A 17,682-nucleotide genomic window follows, 5' to 3' on the forward strand; every position below is an offset into this window, starting at 1 on the left:
AAAGCCACTTCTTCCCACCTGGGAATTCTGTTTCCAGAATTCTCTACACACACACCCTCAGGGATCTGTAAACCAGGTGGCTCCTTCCGTTTGTGTTTCCTGGACAAACAGGAGTCTATCAGGAGTGTCCAGAGTGACACACAGGCCCAGGCAGCCGTTGGCCCAGGGATGAGCTCTGAGTGTCCCTTTGTTGCTCTAAATTGGAAACTGAAAAGCAAACTGGAGTCAGCCCTTTAAGCCACCGCTTGCAATGCCGGTATCCCCTAACGAGACTGCTGGTTTGAGTCCCAGCTATTCCACTTGTAGTGCAGCTCCCTGCTGATGTCCTTGAGGAGGCAATGGAAGGTGGCCCAGTGATTGAGTCCCTGCAACCCACATGGTTCCTGGATTCAGCGTGGCAGTGTATGAAATCTGCCTCTCTCCCTCTCTCTGATTACACTGCCTTTCACATAAATAAATGATATATATAAATTTTTTTTTAATGAGAACCAAAAGCTAATATGGGAAACAAGCTAGGTCAGAGTACAAGGCCAACTTGCATGCCCACAGACAAGCGTGGTTGAGCTAACTTCCTTCACCCCATCACTTCTGCAGAAGGCTTCTCAGCTGCCTGACCTGGGCGACAGCAGAGAAACACCATCGTAGGACACCATCACCCCTGCCTTCAAAGTCATTCGGTTTCTGTGCTGCCTTGGGATCAAGTCAAACTCCTTGGGATGACTTGTGTTAGGACATCCTCCTCCACATTGGGGTCTCCTGGCTTCTGTAGACCCCTGGCCACCTGCTGTCTGCCCCTGGCATGGACCACACTCCAGACCCCCAGACACACACACACACACAAAGGGCATAAACTGCTCCATGCTGACAACACGTGGTTCAGAGACAGTCTCTTTCACTTCCTCTCCCCCGCACACATGCTCTTTGTCTGGGGTGCCCTTCTCTCCCCACTCCAGCTGGCAGACAGACCCTTTTCCTTCAAGGCTGTGCTCCAACAAGATCTGGAAGACAGCTCCCCAGTCCCAGCCTACAGCCCCAGGCCTCACAGCCCTCAGCTTGTGTAACCACAACCTTGTTGACCAAGGAGCCCCTGGAAGACAGACACCACCCCTGTTCACTTCTGTCCTCTGAGCTCCTGTGACACAGCTGCCAGAGGGAAGGGGCCAGAACATTTCCAACGAACAAATGAACAGGAAAGCACCTGCTCGAATCAGGTGGCATCAACTTAGCACTGAGTTCACAAGGGCAGTGATGAATCAGCCAGCAGCTGTGTGGCACTCTCACCTTCACAGTCCCATCCAACGCCTTCTGATAGAAGAGAGGCTGTGGTTACTGCCAAGTGACCTGCCACTAGAAAGGGTTGGGTAGCCTGCCCAAGGTCACTGAGTGAGGCAGGTGCCAGAGCCGGCATTCCAGCCCAAGCTGCTGACTTGTTCTTCGGTGACTGGCTGGAAGGGACAACCTAGGAAGCTTACGTGAGAGCAGCAGAGTACCTGGGCTTGATGTCGCCATCCAGCAGTATGCCCTGGGAATGGGTGTTCCAGATCTAGGAAGGAAAGTGGGACCAAGCGCAGGTGTGATGATGACTCAGTAACTGCTACACGAGCAGGTGGCTGGTGGACACAGCTGGGGCGACGAGGTTGAGGTGGGAGAGGGGGAAGAAGGCTCTGGGCCAAAAAGGAAGCCACTGAGGCTGCTGAAAGTTTGTTTACATAATGAAACAAATGACAGGTACATTGTGGTCTCCACTTAAAAGGGGATTGGCATGGCTATTTCCTGTCCTACTAAAAACAAGACAAAAGCATGAAACTCAGGGCCGGCGCTATGGTACAGCTGGTAAAACCACAGCCTGTAGTGCCGGCATAGCGTATGGCACCTATTTGTGTCTGGACTGCTGCACTTCCCATCCAGCTCCCTGCTAATGCAACCTGGGAAAGCGGAAGAGGAAAGGCCTTGTACTTGGCATCCGCATCCATGGAGGAAACTGGGAAGAAGCTCTGGGCTCCAGCCTGGCCCAGCTCAGGCGGTCTAGAATGAACCAACGGGGCTGGTGGGCGGGAGGCTGTTGTTTGCCCCCGGGGCTCTCCCACCCTCCACAGCTGCCTTCAAGAGTTGCAGAAAGTCATTCTGTGTACTTCCTCCCAGCCCCATCGCCACTTCCCCAGGGCTTTACAGTTTTCACAGAGTTCTCAGTTTGCCAGCCCAGGTGCCCTGCCTGTCCCCTGGAGCCAGCATGCCCCCAACAACAATGGGAGCTTGTCACTGGGGTTGGGCTACTCCTGTGGTGCCAGCCCCAGCGGGGTTGAGTAGAGGTTCACTTGGTGCCGGTGGGAGTAGGTGGGGAGGGGGTAATTAAGGAGAGCATGGGCAAGCCGACTTCACTGGAGTCACAGGATGTCCTGCCTAACCCAGGAGACCCTCGCACACCAGGCGTGTCAGAAAGGCCCAAGTGGAAAAGTCGCCCTAACTTCAAATCTCCCCTAAAGTGAGGCAATCTTGAGGAGGTCGTCCTGGCTGCAGAGAGGGTTTGAAAGGTTTATTCCTTGTCTTGCTGTGGCGCCGTGCTCAGCAGCGGCCACGAGAGGGCAGCACGCTTCCACAGCCGCCGGGCACCCAGGCTGAGCCAGCCACCTGGGATGAGCAAAGGAAGAAAACAAGCCAGAGAGACAGTGACCCATGGCCCACTGCCTGCTGGGACAGTTCAAAACTGTCCCAGGTGGTGCCGAACGCAGTCCTTCTTGACTCGGGAAGGTGGAGGAGCAGCTTGTTGAGCCACTGCGCCCATTTGCCTAGTCTCACAGCTTGCAGAGCCCGTCATGCTGGTCTCTGCCTCATCTATGAGCACGACCCCCCCCTCCCCCCCCCCCGGACCAGGACAGGCGTAGGCCACTTCCCAGAGAAAGAAACTAATGCAAGAAGGCTGGGTGGTCCCTGCTCTCACCTGGAGGGGCCACCCCTGGGGATCCTTGCACTTTCCCTTGGACCTCGCCTGCCAATTTCTGACTCTCCTCCCCACACTGCAAAAACAGAGTCCACTGGCCATCCTTCCCGGCCTCTGCTGGACAGCTTCCTGCCTCTGAGCCCACAGTGTCCCAGGTGCCCTCAAGTCTCCTGGCAACACAGCCGCCTCCTTACTTTGGGTCCTAATCACCCATGCCAGGCATCTGCACGTCCATCAGGTGTTATCCACCCTCGCTGACCGCCCATGGACTTGGTGTCCATCCCCACACCTGTCATCTAAGGGCCAGAAGGAATGGCAGTGACCTCTGAACCAAGCAACTGCTAGGCCCCATGGTGCACCGTGAGGCTGAGTTCTTTAGGGCCCTTCTCTGTAGCCTTCTACATGACAACAGTGGCAAAACCCTCAACTGAATGTGAGGCAAATCCTCCTGCCACGGTAGGACATCAGTAAGCCCTTGGCTGTGATATCACGTGTCTTCCCCCTCCCACTCCTTTCCTAACTATTACCCTCATTGCTATTGCTGGCAGAATGCCACTAACTAGTACCGGCACCCTGCCTGGTGCTGCACACACGTCACTTCCGACTAACTCCACACCGACTCGACAGGGCAGAATGAGCAAACTGAGACCTGGAGAGAACTGAGTACTTACTCCAAGCAACAGCAGCCGGCAAATGGCAGGTGCTGGGGCCCAGACCTAAGTCAGTCTTGGCTCTAGAGTCTTGGCTATTTCACATGAGAAAGATCCAATCGCAAGTCTGCCAACCGCCCAGATTCACACTGCCATTTGGGGCATAAGCTCTTCAACATCCCAGCAGGTACAACTTGTTTTACCAGTGGGGTCAACTCTCAGGAGGAGGAGGGCAGGACATCAGGTGTCCATGATCTGTTTCCTACTGGCCCTCAAAGCCCGGCTAAGGAGATTGACATTGTAGCCCATGGACAGGAGCCAGGGAGGCGGCTGCCTCCTGGGCATAACCACCCAAGCAAAGAGAAACCATTGCTTCAGTTCCTCTGACACATCTCAGATGACCTTAGTCCCCCTGCAGTTTACTGAAGGCGCAGAGAGAAAAGGATGTGCCCGCCTCTGACAGGAAGCTTCGTGGGAAATACTTCTCTGAGAACTCAAGTGATGGAAAAGAGGTTGCTCTTCATAAATCAGCCTGTTCCATTCAACTGATTAAGACGGCTTTTATTTTTAATTTCTTTGGTTGAATTTCTTTTTTCCCAGAGGCCCAGAGCTGGAGTTCAGTCTCAGCCACTGTGCTAAGCTTAAATTTTGTGGCGCATCCATAAAGGGACTCCAGAAAGTTCATGGAAGGGGATTGGTGCTGTAGCTCAGTGGATTAAGCTGTCAGTTGTGAGGCTGGCATCCCATAGGAGTGCCAGTTCAGAGTCTGAGCTGCTGTACTTCCGATTCAGCTTCTCTGCTCATGTGCCTGCAGCAGTAGCAGAAGTTGACCCAGCCTCCTGGTCCCTGCCACCCACACAGGAGAGCCAGATGGAGCCCCAGGCTCCTGGCTTCAGCCTGGCCCAACTTTGCTTGTTGAGAACATTTGGGGAGTGAACCAGCGATGGAAGACCCCTTTCTCTCTGTGTATCTCTCCCTTGCTTTCTTCCTTCAAATAAAGTTTTTTTTTAAATGGGTTAAAAAGTGAATTGAAAGGTATACTTATTCTGGTGCAAAAAGTTCATGAAAATGTGTATTATAAAACAATTCTGAACAGATTGCAAATATTTTGCAAAAGAAAAAGAATGCACCTTTGAATACCATTTTTTACATGAAATTTTTAGGTACTCCCAGATATGTCCCCTGAGCACCTCTAGACTCAGTGTGTTAGCTGTTTGTCATAACCTTCTTTAAGATTATCCTTGCAGGTCCGGCACAATAGCTTAGCAGTTAAAGTCCTCGCCTTGCTCACACCAGGAACCCATATGGGTGTCGGTTCTAATCCCAGCAGCCCCGCTTCCCATCCAGCTCCCTGCCTGTGGCTTGGGAAAGCAGTCGAGGAGGGCCCAAGGCCTTGGGACCCTGCACCTGCATGGCTCCTGGCTTTGGATTGGCTCAGCTCCAACCGTTGCGGCCGCTTGGAGAGTGAACTATCGGACAGAAGACTTCCTCTCTGTCTCTCCTCCTCTCTGTATATCCGCCTTTCCAATAAAAATAAATACATTTAAACAAAATTTTTTTAAAAGATTAGCTTTGCATCCTTCTTGGAATGCATAAACAGTGTCCAGAATAAACATCAGAAGGCACGTTGTCGTTCGTTTGAAAGGTGTGTCTGTGGGTCAGTTATTCAAGTCTCTCATACAAACTTGTCAGTCCTCCCATTGTCGATTTGGGGGTGAGGTTTCTATTTCTCCCACAACTGATTCGCAGTCGCATCTTGCATTGTCAGTTTAGCAAGAGATGAAATGCAGGCTGGCAATTCCCTCTTCCATTGTACGCGTCCTGGGGGAGGAGCTGTCGCCCCGGGGCAACCATCCTGGGGATGGAGTTGTGCACAGCAGGTGCCTGTGATTCCCTCTGCCCTGCCCAGGTAGGATCTGTTTCTATTTCTGTCCATGCCACCTACTTCCATGGAGGACTAAAGTCACTACAGGGCTGCTTTGTTCCTTTTTGAGCACTGTGCACCATTCGATCACACTATCCCACTAGCTGGTAAAGCCCCAGAGGAAGAAGGTAGTGCCTTATTCATCTTTGTACCTCCCACCGATATGCCCTTCTCCGCGAAGCACCAGGAACCCAAAGGAGTGCCTGATTTAGACACAGATGGCACAGAATCTGGTTGCACATGCGAATGTAACGTGTTCCTCTCAGGTCTGTCTGCTGGCTACCTGCAAGAACACTTCTCCGTGGCCAATGAGGACTTAGCAAAGCTCCGCACAGCACCCCCCTCAACCTAAATCAGTTTTATACCATCTTCCAACTTTAATCCCAAACCAGCAGAGATAGAAAATATGGGAGTTCTTCGGGTCTAGTTGAAGGGACCCCAGAGTTGATGGTTAATGTTTACACATTTTTGCCTACCACAGCCTATCTCATTCTTTCACCGCTATGGTCTGTCTCTCGCAGAGGATGTCTCACACACACACACATACATACACAGACACACATGCATTGGCCATGACTTCACTCTGCTTACTCTTTGTGTTACACTTTTCATAATTAGAGCTCATTCACTTCCTTGTCTTTGGTCTGTCTGTCCCCTGGCTTAGCTTGTCAGTGTTATGTCTGCAGGCTCACCTCTGGCCTGATCAGCCACTTGGCCTGACAGGCTTGCCCAGGATTGGTGCTGGGGATGAAGCTTTGGGGACACCACAGAGCAGGGTGAGACAGGGCCCCTGAGGTAAGGGAGGCCCGAGGTGGCTGGTGCACAGGACCGGAACAAGCCCCACACTGTCCTTTCTATTCTGGTCCCCATCTCTCCGTTTCCATTTGAATTTTAGGATCACTTTTTCTAGATCTGTAAATGTCCTTGGTATTTTGATATGGATTGCAGTGAGCCTGTAATTTGCTTTGGGCAATGTGGACCTTTTGACAATAGTACTTCTTTCAAAATGCATGAACTTGAAAGGTTTTTCCATGTTCTTTTGTGTCTTCTGTTTTTTCTTTTATTAAATCTTTATATTTTTTGTTGCAGCTCTTTCATATCCTTAGTTAAATGCATTCCAAGGCATTTACATCTTTTGGTAGGTATTGTGAATGAGACTGATCTTCTCAGCCAGAATATTATTGGCATGTATGAATGCCACTGAGCTTTGTGTGCTGGTCTTCTATCCTGCAACTGTGCTGAATTCTCTTACAAGCTCTGACCATCTCTAGTGGAGTCTTTTGATTGCCTGATTGTCCCCATCTCTCAGAATGCCCAGCCTAGCTACCTGAGGCCCCCCTGCAAGCACCCACTTTGGGGTGTTTTCTCCTTCAAGGGTTCAGTCATGAGATGCCAATCAACTTGATTGCCCCTTCAGCAGCAGTGCCAGCACCAGTGCTGTGCCTGACAGATGCCTGATGACAGTGGTAAGACACTCCTGAACCCTACACAGTGCTCACTCAGAAGCCCCTGCCTCCAGGGGACAGGCCAACTCCATTGTGCCTTCTCTTCCCTCTCCTGTTGACTCCTCCCAGGGGAGAAGTTGTTCTCAGGCTCCAGCCACAGGTCTGAGAACATGCTAGGGCTGTTTAGAGCTCCGTTTCTAAGTGGATGACCATGACCAAGTTGCTTCATCTCCCAGTGTCTTCATTTCCTTTTTGATAAATGTGCAAGATCCTTCTCTGAGGATCCAGTGACACAACACAGGCACACAATATGGCCTTGTTGCTCTGGTCCCGCGGGTAGTTGTCGGCAATGTGGCTGCCTTTGGGAGGGCTCACGTTTTACCATCAGGGCCTCAGTGCAGTGTTTGGCAGGTGCAGAATTAAAGGAAAACCATTCCACACCAACCACTACTCCCCAAATGGTGCGGTGTGGGCTTGCTGGAACCCAGTGGGCATGCGTTCCCTGCAGTCCAAGTTTCTTCAGAGCCCATTATCAATTTTTTGCTGGAGTGGCTCTAGCCTTATTCCAAATGCCCCCACAGGGTCTCCAACTTCAGACCCAGAAGCACCACAGCAGACATAATAGGGAGGCAGGCAGCCATGTTTTCCTCTCTGCAGTTGCAGGGAGGTGGCCGACCCAGCAGCACGGATAGGTCTCCTGGGCTGGCTTCCTCTGTGCTTAGAGGACAGGGTGAGTTTTCAAGCATACACGCTGCCAGGCCACTGGCCCCCAAGCTGCCATGGGTGAAGCCCTCTGAGGGCCCACTCACAAGAGTCAGATTCTTCAGAGCAGTAATCACAGATGCCGCTTCTCGTTCCTGTCGTTCCTTCTGGAGGGCCTGGCAGACGGCTGGGCACTCTTCGCTGCTGTGCAGAGTGCAAGGGTGGCTGAATGTCAGCACCAAGGCGAGTATGGTGGCCACCTCCTGCCACAAACCGGAGCACAGCAAAGCTGGGGCCCACAGTTTAATTTGCATTGTATTTATTTGTATTTGTTTTGGGTCCTACATACCAAGCACCCTCTAATCCTCCATCAACTCTGCAGTCTATCCTGGTTTTGACAGGGGGCAAGGACAGAGCATCTGTGCCAGGTCCAGCATTTAGCCTCAAACCAGGGAGCCAGGAAGCCAGGGAGCCAGACTCTGTAGTCACCACCCCCGCCCCCAGACCTCCAAGATTTCATCTCTTTCTGTCCTGGTCCCTCGCTGATGAGTCAACTGGGCTGCCCTTCTCATTCCCAGAGGACAGCTAGACGCTGTCTCACTGACCATGACTTCAGCGGGGACAGTGGGCCTGTAGGTCACCGCAGATGGTCCCGCCATGCTCCCGCGCCCCCTCTCGCCCAGCCCCCGCCCCATGCCCATGACTGGGGCTTTTTGTATTTCCCTGAACTTGGCACCCTCTCCTTCCCCTGCCAATAATGCTGGCCCTTGTTTCTGGGCAAATGGAACAAATGAGCAGCATGAACGCCATGCAATCTGCAGGCTGGAAACACCTGCAGGAGCAGGAGGGCAGTGCCGGCTGGGATTGGGGGCGGAGGAGAGCAGGTGGGAGCAGCCATGAGAGAACGGGTCCCAAACCTCAGGGAGGAGGGCAAAGGGCGAAGCCTCAACAGAATCCCACAGGCATGCCGAGGTCCTAAGATGACTGCAGGCCCTCCCCACATCCACACTTGCCAAAGATGGATTCTGCCAAGTCATGACCGAGGGAAGGGAGCCCATGACCATGTCTTTACACATTGTGTGTTAGATATTGACTGCCGAGTGGTAAGGCTGAAATGGATCTTAGGAAGCCACTGGCTCCAGCTCCCCAGTTCACAGATGACAATGACAAGGACCCAAAGATGGAGGAGACAGAGCAAAGTAGAAGTCAAGCCTCGGCTGGCATCCAGGGCCAGCCCCGCTGTGTGCTAAGTGCAGGTGTGTGCAGCCCAAGGAAGACACACCCACCCTCCCACGCTGCCTCCCTTCCCATCCTGTTAAAGGAAGTTTTGCTCCTCCCCACACCCACCCTGGGAAGGTTAATAGCCGTGCTGGGGACTCTCCCAGGCTCCTGGGTTCTCCCTCCACTGGGTACCAGGCAGGCACCTCATCCAAGCTTAATTCACCTTGGAATTGCTCTGTCACAGGCTCTGCCTTACAACCCCTCCTCCCACTACCCACACATACACATACACACACACCCCTCCACACACACACACACAGCCCCATCACAGCTACTGTCTGCAGGGAAAGAAGTTGACATCCAGCTTGCCCTGCTTGCCAAGGTAGTGCCTCCCTTTCCCTCTGGCAGTCACATGCTCTGCCTCTTTGTTCCACTGCCCAGAGCAAGGGAGAGCTCGGTTTCCCCTCATTTCTGCAGATGAGTAACAGACCAGGACTTTAGAATCCTGAATTCAGCAGAAAGCCCCAGGAGGCCAGTTTTTCCCCACGGTGAAAATCTCTAGAGGGAAACCTACTTCTTGACCCAGACTCCAACCTGGAAAGGATTTTCTGAACCTCGCTGGGGCTGGCTGGCTCTTCCTTCCCCAGTTCCCAGGAGAAGCTGTGCCAGGACTCAGACCTGTCCAGAACTGAGCCTGGGTTCCCCTGGGGAGACAAGGTGCCAATTCCTGAAACTTCCCTGCCTGTCAGTTCTCAGTTCTGCTCTTTCAACCAGCTAAGTCAGCCGCTGAGAAACACTCAGGTGGAGAAAAATCCATACAATGAAGAAGCCAGGGGCTTGCTGCTTCCTGACCAGAGCTGGGACACTGACCAGTCTCCTCCAGCAGATGCCACGGAAGGTGGTTCCCGCCAGCAGACCCTGCCAGGATGCACCATGCACCTGCGGTGAGGGGCACCAGGACATCCTGGCACCACCAAGTACAAAGAAGCCAGAGGCGACAGAGGCGCACTCCAGGAGGCAGCATTGGCACCTGTTCCCCTTCCCCCCACCCCCAGAGGAACAACCGCGCAAGGAGGGCAGCTATCCCTGTGATTCACCTGGGACACAATTTGAGGATGTTGTTAGTGTGACTGGCAGGACACATTCCTTTGGAACTGTGTCACAGGTTGACACTCGAGGGACAGAGGTTCTCTGCAGACCACCCAGGTCCCAGAGGGCCAGCTCTTGGACCAGGGACGCCACAGCAGTGTTCATGTCACCATATTATAAGAACACTGTAGGTCCTAACACAGGATTCCTGCCAAGTGGCCCGTCTGTGGCCTCTTGCAGTCAGTACGTGGGCCTGCACCAAGCTTGAGAAGGCTGTGATGTTTACATCTGCTTGCCAGGACAGCAGCAGCCTCAGCTCTCCAGCCGTGCAGACCTCATCTCTCTCTCTGTCTCTCTCTCTCTCTGTCTCTCTCTCTCTCCTGGAGTTGCCAGAACAGGAAGCTGCTCCCAGGGCGTTGGAGAGAGTAGGGAGCTGGGCCACAAGCCAAAGGAAGTCACAAAGAGCAGCTTAAAAATAACCCCTCAGGGCTGGCCATGAGCAGGAGCCCTTGGAGGAGCCTGGAGGAGTCCAGGGCCATGTCTGAAAGGCCCTGAGGCAAAGAGGCAGAGGCCAGACTTGGAGGCCACCCCAGGCCCCTTATCAGCCTCTCAGGCTGTTGCCCAAACCCCTTCTTCTCCTCAGAGACTTCCGGCACCACAGCCGGCAGCTGTTTCCTCCCCTATATTTAAACAACCAGGTTAGTGAACTTGGGAGCGTATATCTGCCAGGGGCAAGCACAGCGCCTCCCACAGCGTGCGCACACGCAGGGCACGGATGTGACGGGGTGTGCTGCCCTCTTGCCTGTGTCTCCCCAGCCCTGCTGGCCCCGTGGGGCTGGGCGGGGTTCCTGGTCTGTGTGAGGAAGCAGCGAAGGGGAAGTCAGCCGGAAGGGCCTCGCTCAGGGAGGTAGGGTGCGGCTGGCAGTGCAGCCTGCCAGGCCGGGGGAGGGCCGCCCCGAGGCGGCGGAGTGAGGTGTAAGGAAGGACTGGGGGAAAGTAGAGCGCCCTAAAGGGCACCTGCTTCCCAGGCACGCCCAGAGCAAGCTCTTGACAGAGCCCTCCTGGGATACATTTAGACCTCTTGGCTTTTTATTTATTTATTTTAGGCTCCATTCCCACTCTCACTTATTTGTTTACAGGAAGGTGGCCGTGGACACCTAGAACTTTCTCTCTTAGTTCTGCCGGCCCTACAGACCCAGGTTATGTTGGATACTACCCATTTCCCTGTCTCTCCCTCCTACCCCTCTACCCCCCCCCACACACACACACACATACACACACCGAGTAGCCGTATGTCTTCTAGAGATTTCTCCTCATGGAAAAAGGCACTCACACTGAGCAGCGTAACAGTGCACAGCTCTCCCTTGGGCCACAAGCAGCCATCTCTGGACAGCTTGTAGGCTGCTGTAACCACCGGGGGCATTGCTGGTCAGGCAGCATGGCCACTCCATGGTCACTGTTGGCTACATCTCGCTCCCCCCCTCAAACTCTTCTCCACATAACCCCAAGCCGTTTGTCTCAGCGAGAGACAGAAGCTTGGCTTTCAAACTGTCTTCCTTGCCTTCTGCATAGAAAACATCAGCTTGTCAGGGGTTTTCTGTAATTTATGTTCTGGGAATTGGCCCTGAGTTGCACATTTCTGAATTTCAGCCCACAAAAACACAGGCTGGCGTCACCCCAGGATTCAGAGTCCCCAGCTCTGCCACCTGACTGGCTGCAGTGAGCTGGAGCAAGGGACCTTAATTGCTCCGAGCCTATTCACACATTTGTGAAATGAGCCTGAAGCAGGTTAACAAAAACTGCCTTACGACATGTGGGGATCTAGTGAGATGACATTCATGAGCGTGAGGCACCTCCACAGGTCCTCTGCAGTGTGAATTACCTATTTCTATTTGTGTCCCACTCCATACTCTGTCAGAAATTTCAGAGCCTGTTATTAAAATCAGCACCCCTCTCAGCATTCGCTCCTGTGGTAACAGCAAACACGGGTTTGGGGTACTTGCTATGCTGTGCGGATCTTTGCGCATCTTAACACACTCTTTTAGGGGGGAGGGGGAGAGAGAGAGATCATTATTGTAGCCATTTTACAGATAGGCAGACTGAAGCTAAATGCCTTTCCTGGGAATACCTATGTAATAAATGGTAGATCCAAGATCTGGACCCAGACAGGCCAGCTTCTGAGTCACTGCTGTTAACCTCTTTGCTGTATCTGTATGCAGACTGATGGACTGTAATACCGCTCTTCGGGACTTTTTCTGGATGGAGGGAAGATCTGAACTGTGCTCCTCAGAATCTGAGTTTTAATTAGCCACAGCAATTGATCATTCGGTAATGATGGTGACTGCCTAATTTATGCCAGACACTGCCTGTTAACCAGGGTTTCTATGCTTCAGATCAGCTGACCCGTCGGCCTGGAGAGTTCTTTGTTGGGAGGGGCTGGCTGTGCACTAATGTATGATCAGAAGCACCTACGGTTTTGGCTACTAAATACCAGGAACAAGCCCAAGTCCAACGACCAAAACTGTCCCCAGACCTTACCAAATATTCCCTGGGGGATGAAAACCACCACTCCCCATGGAGAACCTCTGCTCCAAATGACAAGAGTCAAGTTCAGAAAGGTTAGGCAGTCTTTTGCAACATCACAGCCTGGCAGGCAGAAGAAACAGAATCTGAACTGGTGTGCCCCATGTCAAGGGCCAAGTATCTAGCATAACATCACATTCGCTCCTGTGTCCTGAGTGAAGAAGCTGTGAACACCGAAATCCAGCTGTCAGAGGCATAGCATCAATCCACTCTGATTCCCTTCCCCCCACAAAACTGCACATTCTACACTTCACAATGCCTCGTTGCTACTTATTGGGGCACACCTAATTGTGAACTCTTTGGAGCTAAATCCACTGTGACCTAGGCCACTCTGCCAGGCCGAGGAGTCAGCGCTCATTTCCAAACCTACGTCAGCCACATGGGCCTTGAGTGTAGACCCTCTGGGAGGACCGAGATCTTGGAAAGTCACGGCACTTCTTACCATTGCTTGCCTTCAGCCACTGTGTACAAAACACCAAGGGCAGACTCCCAACTCCGGCTTCTGCCCGCGCTTTATCTCCATTTAGTCCCAGATTAATTTGTGAAAATCCCTCCCGGATACAAAGCAGACCACATTGATCAGTTATGCCACTGTCTGTAGCACAGATGTGAATTTGAAGAGAGGCCACCAGCTACCTAAATATCCAGTTGCATACAGGAGCATTAAGTCACTGAGCTGCAGCGACCCCTAGTTTGGGTTCTCTGCTTCCCTCTTCGAGCTTCATGCTGGGCCAGGTTGTTCACAGTTGCCACTGTGAATGCACCGGACATTCACAAACTCCTTGCCCTGTGACCTTCAACGCCCAAGCACAAAGTAGAGTCATTGACAGGAGAAATAACAGCTGACGAGCCATCACCACCACCCTTGTAAGAGAAGTTCCGGGGCTTTGGTGATGTCAGCAGCAACGCAGTCTAGAAGCTGCCGTCTGTGTCCTCCACAAGCCCCTAGGGCATTCCTCCACTGGAGCTGTTGCCAGAGAGCTTTCATTATGAGCCCCTAACATCAGCCATCTCCCACACAGATCAGGATGGTGATCATGGAGCAACAGGACATCACTGTAGCAATGGGAGAAGTCTAGACTTTTCTATTTAAAGCTCTATAGTTTGCCAACCACGTGAACAGAAGGGGGGCGTGTGTGAAATTTAGTGATCCAGATACAGAAATTGCCACAGAGGAGCAGTGGAATGAAGCCTGTTTTAAGTGCAAGTCCCTCCTTTTTCTAGTTACACATATCAACACATTAATCACTTGTGAAATCAACGTCTGGCTGCTGACCACAGTATGTTTTCAATCAATGCAATGAAAAGGAATGTGCATATAGGAAGGGCATTTTTGTCCCCTTCTATACTTGAGTTGTTGGTAGGTAGCAATTTTAAATAACTTTCTTTTCTTCCTTTTCTTTTATGTCTTTATCAATGTATAATTAGCATACAACAAACTGCACGTATTTAACCTGGGCAGCTTGCTCCATGTGGACAAGTGTGTACATCTCTGAACCTAGCAAGCACCACAGTCAAGATAATAAACCTGACAGTCACTCCGCAGTCATCATCTGCTCCTTGGCAATTCTTTCCTCCTCCCTTCTCCCCACTCCACCCCATAACTGCTGGTCTGTTCTCTGTCACTACAGTGAAGTTTACATTTTCTAGAAAACAGAAATTGGGTCCCAGAGTCTGTATGTACTGTTATTCATCTGGCTTCTCTCAGCACAATTTTGAAATTCATCCCTGCTGTTGTGTATACCCACAGGTGTTCATTCTTACCGCTGAGTAGGGTTGCAGTTGTATGGCTCTGTCACGATTTGGTTACACATTCGCATGTTGATGCGTATCTGGATTATTTCCAGTTGGGGGCTGCTCCGAAGTTGCCATGAACAAGTCTTTAATAGGCCATCTGTTTTCTCAGGTAAATACCTGGCTATACAATGACTGGATCATATGGCTGATGTGTACTTAACTCCTTAAGACGCTGCTACATCTTCCTGAAAAATGCTTGTGCCATTTTACTTCTCTACTAGTAATGGATGGGATTTCCAGGGCCTTTTCCACAGTTCCACCATTGCTTGGGAAAGTCAGTTGTTTTCATTTCAGTCATTCTAGAGGTCATGCCGTAGTACCTCCCTGTTTTAAGTTGCATGTACTTAAGGACCATTTAGATTTAGAAAATTTCCATGTGTCTTTCAATTTTTAAAATTTTGTTTATTTATTTTACTAACTTGAAAGGCAAAGTGAGAGAGCAAGAGGGAGAGGGAGACTGAGAGAGAAATCTTCTGATCACTGATTGCACCCTTTGGCTGAGCCAAGTCAAACCAGGAGCCTGGATCACCACCCAGGTATACCAGATGGGTAGCAGGGACCCAAACACTTGAACCATCTTTCACTGCTTTTCCAAGCACATTAGCAGGGAAGTAGTTCCAAAGTGGTACGGCTGGGTCTCAAACAGGTGGTCACAGTCTCTTCTCGTGCTGTTTGTTTATTTGTTTGTTTGTTTGTTTTGACAATCATATATCATCGTTAGACAAATTGTCAAACATTTTTTCCACTATAAAATTAAAATTGAGTCATTCCCTTTTGAAAATTGTAATTTGTGTTTACTTGAAAGGCAGAGAGGGAATTATTCAACGTGCTAATGGAGTTATTTATATGTTTTCATTCAGGTCCTTTGTTGGGTATGGTGTATAACTTGTAAATATTTCATCCCAATCTGGCTAATCTTTCCTTTCCTTAACAGTACTACTGACAAACAATTTCACTTTATTTACCGTTGTTTCTATAGTTTTCAGTTTTTGTATTGTATTTAAGAAATCTGCCAAACACTCTTCTCTCCTGAAAATTTTATAATTTAGCATTATATACAAAACTAAGTCCATTTTAAGTTCATTTTTGTCTATGCTGTGAGGTAGGGGTTGAGGTTCACTTAATTCCGCCTGGCTGTCTGACTGTTCCGTACCATCTGTTGAAAACAGTTGCTGTGGCATCTTTCTTGAAAGCCAGTTGGCCATAAATGTGTAAGTCAATTTCTATTTTTACTTTTCTATTTTTATACAAATACCACATCATCTTGATTGCCATAGTTTTATCGTTAAGTCTTGAGATTAACCATGATTAATCTTTGCTATTCTTTCTCAAAGTTGTTTTGGCTATTCTAACCCTTTTAAATTCTTATGTAGATTTTATAAGCAACTTTTGCATTCCTGAAGAACGAGCGTTTTAGGAATTTGATTGGATTGTGTTAAATTGATGCATCAGTTTAGGAAAGAATTGCCAATTCAACAGCTATAGTAAGGGTTTAGGAAATGAACCAGTGGATGGAAGTTAATTCTGTGTGTGTGTGTGTCTTTTCAGTGGATTAAAACTAATAAACATTTAAAAAATTCTTGAGGGGCAGGCACTTCACACCAATGTGTACACAGCCCTTGGAATGGCCTACATCCCTCATCAAATTGTCTGAGTTGAAGACCTGGCTCCACTTTTGATTTTGGCTTCCTGTAAATGCACACACTGGGAGGTAACAGTTGATGGCTTAAGTGCATAGGTTCCTGCCATCCTGGTTTCAGTCTGGCCCAATTCAGTTTTGGGAATTCAGGGAGTAAACAAGAAAATAGGAGACCTGTGACTCTCTCTCTCTTTGCCTTTCAAATAATTGTTTTACAAGATTATTTAGTTGAAAGGCAGAGTTGCAGAAAGAGAGGGATACAGAGAGAGAAATTTCCATCTGCTGTTTCTCTCCCCAAGTGACTCAACTGGCTAATCCTCTGCCTGCAGGGGCTGGCACAGGTTCATGTCCCAGCTGCACCACTTCCCATCCAGCTCCCTGCTTATTGCCTTAGAAGACCTTGGAGGATAAACCAAAGCCTTAGGATCCTATACCCGCTTGGGAGACCCAGAAGAAGCTCCTGGCTTCAAATCAGCTCAGCCCTGGCCATTGCAGCCATTTGGTGTTTGATTCAGTGGATGGAAGATCATCTCTCTGTTTCTCTATAAATCTGCCTTTTCAATAAACATAAATCTAATAACAATAATAAATAAATGTGTATGGCTGCTATTGTGGTTTCCTCTCTTTGATTCTTGACATTGGTTGTTTTTGTCCATAATTCTTTTCCTTAATCAGACCAGAAGGTTGTTAATTTTACTGATATTTTCAAAGAACCAGCTTTTGATTCTTTGATTCATTTTCCTGATTTGTAGTTCATGTATTTATGACTTTATTATTTTGTTTATTCTGCTTGCATTCAGTTTACCTTTACCTAGTTTGTTATGGTGAAAACTGAGGTCACTGATTTGAGACCTTTCTCCTCTCTTTGTATAGGTGTTTCCCCAACTATTACTCTCTCGCTAAGCGTTGCTTTTACTGTGTTTTCTGTTATTTTTTACTTTTGTATATTTCAAAATACTTTCTTTCCTTTTCATTTCTTTGCCTCAGATTATTTCAAAATGTGTTGGTTCATGGGGATCTTCCTAATGTTTTTCTATTATCAGTCTCTAACTTCGTATGAAGAGAATGGCTGGCATGATTTAAATCATTTTACATTTATTTAGATTCGTGTTTCATGTTTGATTAGTAAATGTTCCATGTAGTCTTGAATATATATCCCACTGTTGTTGTGTAAATAATTCTATAAATACAAAGTAGGCTCAGTTAATTGATAATGTTACTCAGTTTCTCTATATCCTTGCTGATTTTCCATGTACTCTTTCTAATAATTATTGAGAGAGAAGTTAAAATTCCAGCTAAACTTGTGGATTTTTGTGTTTCTTTTTCAAGTCTAGCAGTCTTGGTTTGATATATTTTGTAACTCTATTGTTAGCTGCAAGAATGTTTGCAATTACCCATGTCCATGTGATGAAGTGACCTTTTTGTCACTATTATATAACCTCTTTATTCCTGGAATCTTCTTTGTTCTGAATTCTTCCTTCTCTGTTGGTAACAGAACCTCCCTAACTTTCTTTTGATGAGTGTTATCACGGTGTAGCATTTTCCACTCCCTTATTTTTCACTCTTTTTCTCTTAATATTTAAAGTGACTTTTTTTTTTCAGGCAACATATGATCCTGGGAATCTCTGCTTTTTATTTACTATTTAATGTAATCAGTGATTGAGTTGTACTGAAATCTGTCATCTTGCTTTTTT

This window comes from Ochotona princeps, chromosome 2, assembly GCF_030435755.1.
Source record: "Ochotona princeps isolate mOchPri1 chromosome 2, mOchPri1.hap1, whole genome shotgun sequence".
Classification (NCBI taxonomy): domain Eukaryota; kingdom Metazoa; phylum Chordata; class Mammalia; order Lagomorpha; family Ochotonidae; genus Ochotona; species Ochotona princeps.